The sequence below is a fragment of the Actinia tenebrosa genome, unplaced genomic scaffold (assembly GCF_029948245.1).
Source record: "Actinia tenebrosa isolate PJP-AT-01 unplaced genomic scaffold, QUT_ActTen_1.0 PGA_scaffold6__47_contigs__length_16458017, whole genome shotgun sequence".
NCBI lineage: Eukaryota > Metazoa > Cnidaria > Anthozoa > Actiniaria > Actiniidae > Actinia > Actinia tenebrosa.
The window spans coordinates 14,419,157-14,429,490 of NW_028292583.1; positions in this window are offsets into that span (position 1 = coordinate 14,419,157).

The window sequence follows — 10,334 nt, forward strand, 5'->3', positions numbered from 1 at the left end:
TGTTGAAAAACTTATTTTCTTAAAGTTCATAGCAAATTGAAAAAATTCCAAACATTTTTGAGCTTAAAATGTTTAAATTCAAGAAGGAGCACAAAACCAACATGGTACTATGATATCGTTAAGGGAAAGTGGTGGGTTCGATTCCTATCTGGAACTCAGAAAAGTTTTTTTTGAATTTCCTGTCTCCTCACACATTTCCTTCATACTCATTCTTTTATTCTGTATTCTGTTATACAAAAAGTACTTCTCTTCCTTGGCGCTGTCCGGTATCCTTGGATAATGGATTGCTAAATTAACAACCTGGTCCCATTATTCCCAAGGTCTTAAATATGCGGACCGAGGTCGGGTAATAATTCTGGCCCTCCATCGCTAAAGGATAGATTGTATACATCCGTCGCCATGCATTATAAGTTAAGCATTAAGCTAACTTTGGATAAAATTATATTTATTTAATCTACTGGTCTTTCCTGAGATTCCATGTCAAGTTTGATCATCAGAAAATTGCGTTTAAAGTTGGCTTGCATAGCTTGCAAGATTAGACAGATTACAGTTAACTGATGCCGTTAGTTTTAATATAGAGCCATTGCGACAATGTCGACAATTCTATTCGGTTAATTTACTTAGAGTCTTGTTAACCGCTTTCAAGGCGTGCTTACCAGATTATCGTAAACGTTTTTAGTTAGGGGTTCAGAAATAATTCACTCGACTATCAAAATAAAGTCCGTCGTATATATGTTTAGTAACATGAATTCGTTGCATTATCGTTTCAACTCCTTCTTACAAGTATGCGATGATATTTCCATCAGACATGAAGTCACAGTTTTACTCATTTTGTGATTTATAGATTTGTTAAACAACTACATTTTAGTATTATATATTCATTTCCAAAACTAGTTTCGGTGATATCAAATTCTGTCTCTGATTTTAAGGTTATTCAAATTTTCTTGTCTTCTTTTAAAGCTTTTTGTTTTACAAAATGGTTTATACGAAAAACGAATGCTAGCTAGAAGTTAGCAGAACTTTTGACAACTGAATTAAAGGACTTTCAATTCATTCATCTATCCTAATACGAATGAAAAACTTAATTAGCTTCTTGATATTATTTATAGATTTACCTTTGACATTTCCCAATGCAAAGATTAGTAGAATGAAACTTATCAGATGAAGAAATAAGTTTGCTTCCATGTTGAAGTGATTTCTGGAATTATGGATAATATAATTAATTCATGGCGTCAGTGAAGTCACGGTCGCAACTGAAATCTGCCGCATGGTCACGTGACGAAAATAAATTTAGCATAGAAATTAGTAAAATGTGTTGAAAATCTTATCATAGCAAATTGAAAAAATTCCAAACATTTTTGAGCTTAAAATGTTTAAATTTAAGAAGGAGCACAAAACCAATATGGTAATATCGTTATGGTAGAGACTAGATAAACTAGTTAACCGCGTCGGTGTTTGGAATCGAACAGTAGGAGAATTGATTTAACTTAATACACCGTATGGTTTGTGATGAAACCATACGGTGTATTAAGTTAAATCAATTCTCCTACTGGTAATATCGTTAATGAAAATGTTATATTTCTTTCATTCTATGATAAGGAAGGTGGTGGGTTCGATTCCCATCTGGAATCAGAAAAGTTTTTTCTGAATTTCCTGTCTCCTCACACATTTCCTTCATACTCATTCTTTTATTCTGCATTCTGTTATACAAAAAAGTACTTCTCTTCCTTGGCGCTGTCCGGTATCCTTGGATAATGGATTGCTAAATTAACAACCTGGTCCCATTATTCCCAAGGTCTTAAATATGCGGACCGAGGTCGGGTAATAATTCTGGCCCTCTTTCGCTAAAGGATATATTGTATACATCCGTCGCCATGCATTATAAGTTAAGCATTAAGCTAACTTTGGATAAAATTATATTTATTTAATCTACTGGTTTTTCCTGAGATTCCATGTCAAGTTTGATCATCAGAAAATTGCGTTTAAAGTTGGCTTGCATAGCTTGCAAGATTAGACAGATTACAGTTAACTGATGCCGTTAGCTTTAACATAGAGCCATTGCGACAATGTCGACAATTCTATTCGGCTAATTTACTTAAGAGTCTTGTTAACCGCCTTCAAGGCGTGCTTACCAGATTATCGTAAACGTTTTTAGTGAGTTAGGGGTTCAGAAATAATTCACTCGACTATTAAAAGAAAGTACGTCGTATATATGTTTAGTAACATGAATTCCTTGCATTATCGTTTGAACTCTTTCTTACAAGTATGCGATGACATTACCATCAGACATGAAGTCACAGTTTTACTCATTTTGTGATTCATAGATTTTTTAAACAACTACACTGATTTTAGTATAATATATTCATTTCCAAAACTAGTTTCGGTGATATCAAATTCTGTCTCTGATTTCAAGGTTATTCAAAATTTCTCGTCTTCTTGTAAAGCTTTTTTTTACAAAATTGTTTATACGAAAAACGAATGCTAGCTAGAAGTTAGCAGAACTTTCCACAACTGAATTAAAGGACTTTCAATTCATTCATCTATCCTAATACGAATGAAAAACTTAGCTTCTTGATATTATTTATAGATTTACCTTTGACATTTCCCAATGCAAAGATTAGTAGAATGAAACTTATCAGATGAAGAAATAAGTTTGCTTCCATGTTGAAGTGATTTCTGGAATCTTGGATAATATAATTAATTCATGGCGTCAGTGAAGTTACGCTCGCAACTGACATCTGCCGCATGGTCACGTGACGAAAATAAATTTTGCATAGAATTTAGTAAAATGTGTTAAAAATCTTATTTTCTTAAAGTTCATAGGAGTAGTATAGGGAATGGGGGTTCCAGCGCAATCTCAACACGGGTAAGACCCGCGTCAAAAATCCACCTACGGACAATCCCCACTCCAAGTGTGGTTGGGGGCAACAGCGCAAATATGTTAGTCTATATATGGAGTGCGAAGAATGTAAGAGAACTTTTAAGAAAGAAGCGGATTTGAAAAAGCATTTGAAAATGAAGACGAAGTGTATGAGCAGTTATGATTGTGGATGTGGTAAGAAGTTTGAGACTAAGGTTAAATTGTTTTGGCATTGTCAGGACTGTGAGTACGACTACGACGACCTAAAAAGTGCTTGGTATTAGGTATAAAATATTTCCTATTATATAGATGGAATCCCAAAGCAACTTCAGCACGGTGTCAATACCCGGCAACGGTGAGATTGACGTTAGACAGTTTTGGCGTCAGTCAGAAAGGAAGGTTAAAAGGACTCTCCGAAAAGGTATAGAAGAATTAGGAGCCCTGAAAGCGAGCATAATGGTAGAAGTAAGTTTGTCAAAAGACGAGGTAATGACGACAGCAATGTTGCGATCAAAGTCGTTAGTGATATTAGAATCCACGAATCTGGATAGGTCACTCAGTGAAGCCTTAGAAGCAATAATGGAGTCGCTGTCTAACTACACGAAAGAAGGATCGGGTTGGACAGTAGAGGAGGTTGAAGGAATAGAGATAAGTATAGCCAGGTACGTACCCATACGAGGGGGGAGTTACGTACCGCTACCAACGTGGGTAGAAAGGAAGAAGGCTATTGTAAACGTGAAGAATGAAGACAATCGATGCTTTATGTGGGCAATCAGGTCTGCACTGTATCCAGCAGAGAAGGATCCCTGTAGGACAAGTAAGTATCCCACAGATGATTTAGAGTGGGATGGTGTGGAATTTCCCATGCAGTTGATAGACATCCCCATATTTGAGGAAATAAACGATCTAGCAATTAACGTTTACGGAGTCAGAGAGCAGACGATAGTACCGTTAGTTCTGTCAAAAAGTAAAGGAGAGCGCGTACATTTATTCTACCACGGCGGACACTACTCATGGGTTAAACACATTAGCAGACTATTCTACAGACATACTAAGCACAAAGGCAAAAAGTACTTCTGTGACTGCTGCTTGCTGTCATTTACATCCTTAAATACCCTAAAGAAACACGATGAGATCTGCCGCGGAGTCGAAGAAGTGGCGCAACGGATCCAGATGCCCACCAACAAAGAGCTTTCATACGCAGACCATCAAAAGCAGATGCAAGTACCTTACGTGATATATGCAGACTTCGAAGCGTTGATAACTAAGGAAGAGCAGAAACGTGGCGCCACGAATAAGGTAGGATTACACGAGATCTGCTCCTTTGGTTACATAGTAGTCAGATCAGATGGTAAAGCAAACCCTCCTGTGATTTACCGAGGTAAGAACGCAGCTAATGAGTTTCTAGAAGCATTGCGAGAAGAGGAGGGGGAGATAAGAGAACAATTAAGACGTCCAAAGAAGATGGAATTTACCAAAGAGAACCAGGAGGCTTTTAACAAGGCAAAAAAATGCCACATTTGCCAACATACGCTTCTTCAGTTTGGAAGACGAGCCAAGAAAGCGTGGGATGAAGATGGAAAGTATCTAGGAGAAGCTCATTTTAAATGCGGGAAGTATGCTAAGAAAGGTGAGAAGTCGGGAAAGCCCTCCACGCACTGCATTCACTGCCACAAAGCATTTGTTGAGGATTTCTATGTGGATAAGGTTAGGGATCACTGCCACATCACGGGTAAATACAGAGGAGCGGCTCATTGGAAATGCAATATAAACTTCAAAGTAAATCCAGACATGGAGATTCCGGTGTTCTTTCACAACCTCCGCGGTTACGACTCCCATTTGCTACTACAAGGAACAGACGGCTCCGACGTCAAATGCATACCCAACAACAAAGAGCGCTACATGTCCGTAACTGTGGGTAAGCTAAAGTTCTTAGATTCGCAGCAGTTTATGGCGGACTCCTTAGCAAACCTCGTAAAGTATAACACCAACTTTCCCATTTCCAGTCAATACGGCGCGGAAAGGAAAGGAGTCTACCCATACGAATACATGGACTCCTGGGATCGATTCAAAGAACCCCTACCACCCAAAGATCGCTTCTACAGCACCCTAAACGAGTCTGGTATAAAGGATGAGGAGTACCAGCATGCGTTAGACGTGTGGGAAAAGTACTCCTGTGAGAACATGGGTGACTACCACGACATCTACCTAAGGTCTGACGTAGTGCTGCTCGCAGATGTTTTCCAAAGCTTCAGAAAGATGGCTATGGAATATTACGGATTGGATCCAGCTAATTTCTACACGGCTCCTGGGCTCAGCTGGAGTGCTTTGTTAAAGAAGACAAATGCGCAGTTGGATCTCCTAACGGAATACGACATGTATCGGTTTATGGAAGACGGTATTCGTGGCGGCGTATGCGGACCCAGCCGACGTTACGCCCGCGCAAACAACCCCTTAGTAGAGCACGACCCAGAGAAACCAACCACATACATTTACTACCTGGATGCGAATAACCTTTATGGTTGGGCAATGTCACAGTACCTACCTGTGAGAGACTTCGAATGGGATCCAGTGAAGCCGATAGACTTCTACATGCAGGTAGGAAAGGAGGAAGACAAGGGTTACGTTTTAGAAGTGGATCTGGAGTACCCAGAGCGCCTGCACGACGAACACAATGAGTTCCCCTTAGCACCAGAAGCGATAGAGATACCATTTAAGCAGCTAAGTCCGCTGCAAAAGCAAATGTGCCCTGGTTACAAACCGTACAGGAAACTAACTATGAACCTGATGGATAAGAAGAAGTATGTGGTACATTACCGCAACCTGCAGTTCTACGTGCGACACGGAATGCGCGTAGAGAAGATCCACAGAGTCCTAAAATTCACGCAGGAACCCTGGATGCGCCCCTACATTGACTTTAACACGCAAAAGCGTACCGCAGCGAAAAATGACTTCGAGAAAAACCTCTTCAAACTGATGAACAACAGCGTGTTCGGAAAGACAATGGAGAACATCCGCAAGCGCGTAAGCGTAAAAATAGTCAGCACCAAAGAGGAAGCAGAAGCATACGTGTCACAGCCAGGCTTCGTTAGATACGTAGAAATGCTGAACTTCTACGTGATTCACATGAAAAAGGCAAACCTCTTACTAAACAAGCCCGTTTACACAGGCTTTACGGTGCTGGATCTATCGAAGCTGCTTATGTATGAGTTCTACTACGATAAGCTTAAGCCAAAGTACGGAGACCGCTGTCGCCTCCTGTACACAGACACCGACTCCCTAATTCTAGAAGTGCAAACGGAAGACGTTTACAAAGACTGCCTCCCCGACATAGACGAGTACGACACCAGCGGTTACCCGAAGGAGCACTTCCTTTACTCTGCGAAGAATAAGAAGGTAATTGGGAAGATGAAAGACGAAATGTTAGGAAAACCCATAGTAGAGTACGTGGGTCTGAAACCAAAGATGTACAGCGTGCTAAAGTTAGACGGCGTAGAAAAGAAAGCTAAAGGCGTAAAAAAGTACGTGGTTAAGAAGGACATTACGCACGAGTCCTACCTCAACGTATTACGAACACGCAAGGAACAGCGGCATAAGATGAACAGCCTGCGCAGCTATGGTCATCAGATACATAACGTCACGCAGGAGAAGGTGTCGCTGTCTGCATTTGACGGTAAGCGATGGATGTGTGATGACGGAGTGCATACGATAGCATTCGGACATCACACGATAAGCAGTTCTTCCATGACGAACCCACGTGTGGGGCCATCGTGAAGATAATACAAGATGGGCTGACCCTTCTTAGCTATTACGCTTCGGATCTGGTAAGTTTCCAAAGACCAATTAGGATCCGTAGCTCTTTTGGATCCTCCTTCTAATTCACCCGGCTCATAGAGATATCGAACCGTGACATTACCTAATTTCTTTTCATGGGGGAAGACCGCCCTCGAACTTCTGACGTAGGACTTGTGTTCCACGTGTTTCTTTTTTATGGCATCCTTGGGTTTCATTCCCGTAGCCCTGGCCGCCTCGTTGTTCAAAGCCGCGATGACCTGGGGGAGCCTCTGAGTCCATTCCCTATTGCGTTTGGAGGGATCTTCCAGCTCTTTCCAATACTGGTATCCAAAGAGACGCTCGGCCAGGGTCTTATTGAATCTTTCGACAATGCTCTGACCCCTGTGGTACTCTGCTTTAGCTCTTCTAATCTTAGTGTCGTGGTCTTTCAGGGTCTTGGTAACCACGCCCATAAACTCCGTCCCCGCATCCACTTGCAGTAGCTTAGGCCATTTCAAGACGCGCTTATAAATCCTACCTAGGGCTTCTGCGACTTCCCCAGAAGCCTTGCTGGTTATGGGTTCGGCGTCCTTATATCTGCTTGCGATATCAACTACGGTCAAAGCGTACCTATAGGTCTTCTTTCTCACCTTATCGTGCGGCAAGAAAAGCAAATCCGCCTGATGAACTTCATTGGGGGTATTTACGGTGAAGCTGGGCCTGGGAATGTACTTAGGCACGGGAAGATAAACCTGCCAGAGGGTTTGTTTTTTCAACCAGTTCTTAGCCGTTTCGTCTGATACCCTGGCCGCGGTCGCGAGTTTCTTGATAGCTGACGCTCCTCTCCAATAGCCTTCCGGCCCATAGTAAATCCTTTTAAGTTTGTCCTCTACGCGGCCCATTATATGAATTCCAAAACAAGATTGATCTTACGTCCGTTAAAATCCACCGTCTTTCCGTCCACTTTGATGGTGATGTTTATGCTTTCTACCAAATTAGATAAGTCATAGCTCAAAGAAATGGGAGTGTATTCTACTGGGTCAAATGGATTACCTTGGGGCAGAAACTTGGACATAAGAGAAGACTTTTCTCCATTGTTGTAACTATGGACCAAGTCGCAATAGACTTCATAAGAGGATGCGACTTTCCATTTCACATCATATGTACTGCCGCTATTTATCGTGGTACTAGTAAGGCCCAGGAGTTCTACCAATGAACTGTCCTTTAGATTGGCGCTCCCATTATTTTTCTTGAATGTCATTTCATGGGGCAATCCTGTGGTAAGAGTGTATCCGTGCTTTGCTAGCTCCTTAGCCAGTGTTATGGGGGTGTAATGGGAATCTGGTATTTTTGGTTTGGTGCCGGAAGTTCCGATGACAAAGCCATTAATTAAATTATACCAAGAATTGTACAAAGAGCAACTAACCAACCGAACCTTACAGGCTTTGATGGGAGGATTCAAATACGTGGTAAAGTTATTCTTGTCGCTTTCCAAAAAGACGATCATTATATTAGATACGCCAAAGCCACGCCTCCGGCCAGCCCTGCAACTCCTACGAATACCAGCTCATTGTCTTTTTGTTTCTTAGAAGGCTGGTAGTAATTCTTGAACTGAGGCTTTTTCATTCTAAAGTCGGGGTGTGCTTGCGCATAAAGTTTGAAGGCGTAGTCTGTGTTTTCGAAGTTCTTGTCTGCCTGCATTTTGTCTTGGTAGTTCTTGTCCAACCAATCCCTGTAAGCTTGTCTTTTTTCATTCCAAGCTGCAACGTCCCTTTGATATTTTTCCAACGCTAAGTCGTGTCTCTTTCTTTCGGCGGCACCGCTTTTATCACCTCTGACTAATCTATCCAAATACTGACCACCATAATTAGCTCCCGTAAATGCTAAAGCTGCAATGACTCCACCTGCGACTAAGCTAACCATTATACATTAGGTAGGTACTTTTCCTTCCGTAGATAATCCTTTACCATGATAGCCCCGCCAACGGCAGCGGTCATCTTAGCAAAATTAGCGAAGCTCTTGCTTGGGTCTTCAGTAAAGTCTTCTTTGAGCACTTTCTTACCTACCCAACCAATACCCGCAACGATGGAAGTAATAATAGCTGCTTCTTCAACAGTTTTCAACAACGCGGTCGACATTATATTACAAAGCGAGAAGGAAAATCTAGGTCGCCACGGGTGATAAATCTACTCCATTTCAGGGATCTTACTTTTTCTAACAGCCGGTTCCACAGGTGCGTGATATGTTGGCGGCACATGCACGGCCTCCCACTTTACTTTTGGCTTCGTAGCCCGCCATTGTAAGTAAAGGCTGCCTGCTGCTATAGCAACTCCTAACGCGCCAATGACGTACCCAGGATTAATGAAGGATTCCTCTTCCTCCACCTTTTCTTCTTTCTTTGCTTTGTTCTTTTTATTCATCTCCGCGAGCTTCTTTCCCGCGGCAACTCTGCCTGCAGATTTAGGCTTGGTAATCTTCTGCTCCTCCTGAGGTTGTTCTTCGGTGCCACTCATCTTATATTAAGGGACTTGAAGGACTTGACAAGTAACTTGATGACGACTTGACAATGACTTGGCAATGACTTGACAACGACTTGACTAAGTACTTGAGAATGACTTAAGGACGACTTGACTAAGTACTTGAGAATGACTTAAGGACGACTTGACTAAGTACTTGAGGTGACTTGACAACGACTTGACTAGGTACTTGAGGCGGCTTGATCAGGTACCTCAGCAAGTGCCGCCTGGAAGACCTTTTCGACTTCTCTGTCCTTCTTGAAGTCCTTCCAAGATGTTCCTAAGGAACCTAGTACCTCCTTCAAGTCGACATGCTGAGCTACGTGAAGTGCCGCAGAGGCGACTGCCATTAACTTACCGCACTTTAAAGACAACCACCCGCAGGTTATCTTAAGTTCTTGGGATATGACATAGTCATCTCTTATGTCCTTCTGTAGTTGCTCCACGTCGTCTATAGGCAGTGCAAGTCCAAGCAATTTAGTGGCAAGTCGGATAGCGGAGTCTGCTACGGCGTCCGTGGTCTTACTTGCAAGGGCAGCCTCGTACCTCTTATGGAACTTCTTAACCTCCTCTTCTGACAGCTTATTAACCTGCTCATGGGTAAGTTCCTTGCCTATCATTTCTTTGCACTTCCCCGAAGACACAAGGATGTTAAGTTGTTCCTTAAGGTTACTTTCATCTAACTGTGTGGGGACTTCATCTATGAGCTGCTCAATGTCCATATACATTAGGAATCATAGATTCCAACCTCATACGGAAACCTCAAAGAGAAGATCATCTTGGAATGTTGGTGCGTTTTTAAATGCCGCATGTATTCATGCAACTGTTCCTTGCTTATCTCGCCGCCGTAGTCGCTTAAGATGGTTTCCAGGTCAGACTTACTTGGAGTATAAAATACTACGAGAGAGCCTATGTTTTCCCTAAAGGGCTTAGAGACACTGGTAAGCTGCTGCGAGAGCAACCAAACGCTGATATTGTCGTGTCTGCCGCTGAAAGCGAGCTTCACTAATTCGGAGGTGCGTCTTTTTACGTCGTCCCCACAGGCAATGTCATCCAGTATGAGTAAAGTCTGTGTATCTTTAGGGAATTGCTTGTGCCAGAACTTCAAATGGCTGGATAACTCGTTAGGGTCTAAAATATCTACGAAGAAGTCGTCGTCTTTCACTCCTATGCCTTCCCAGGTG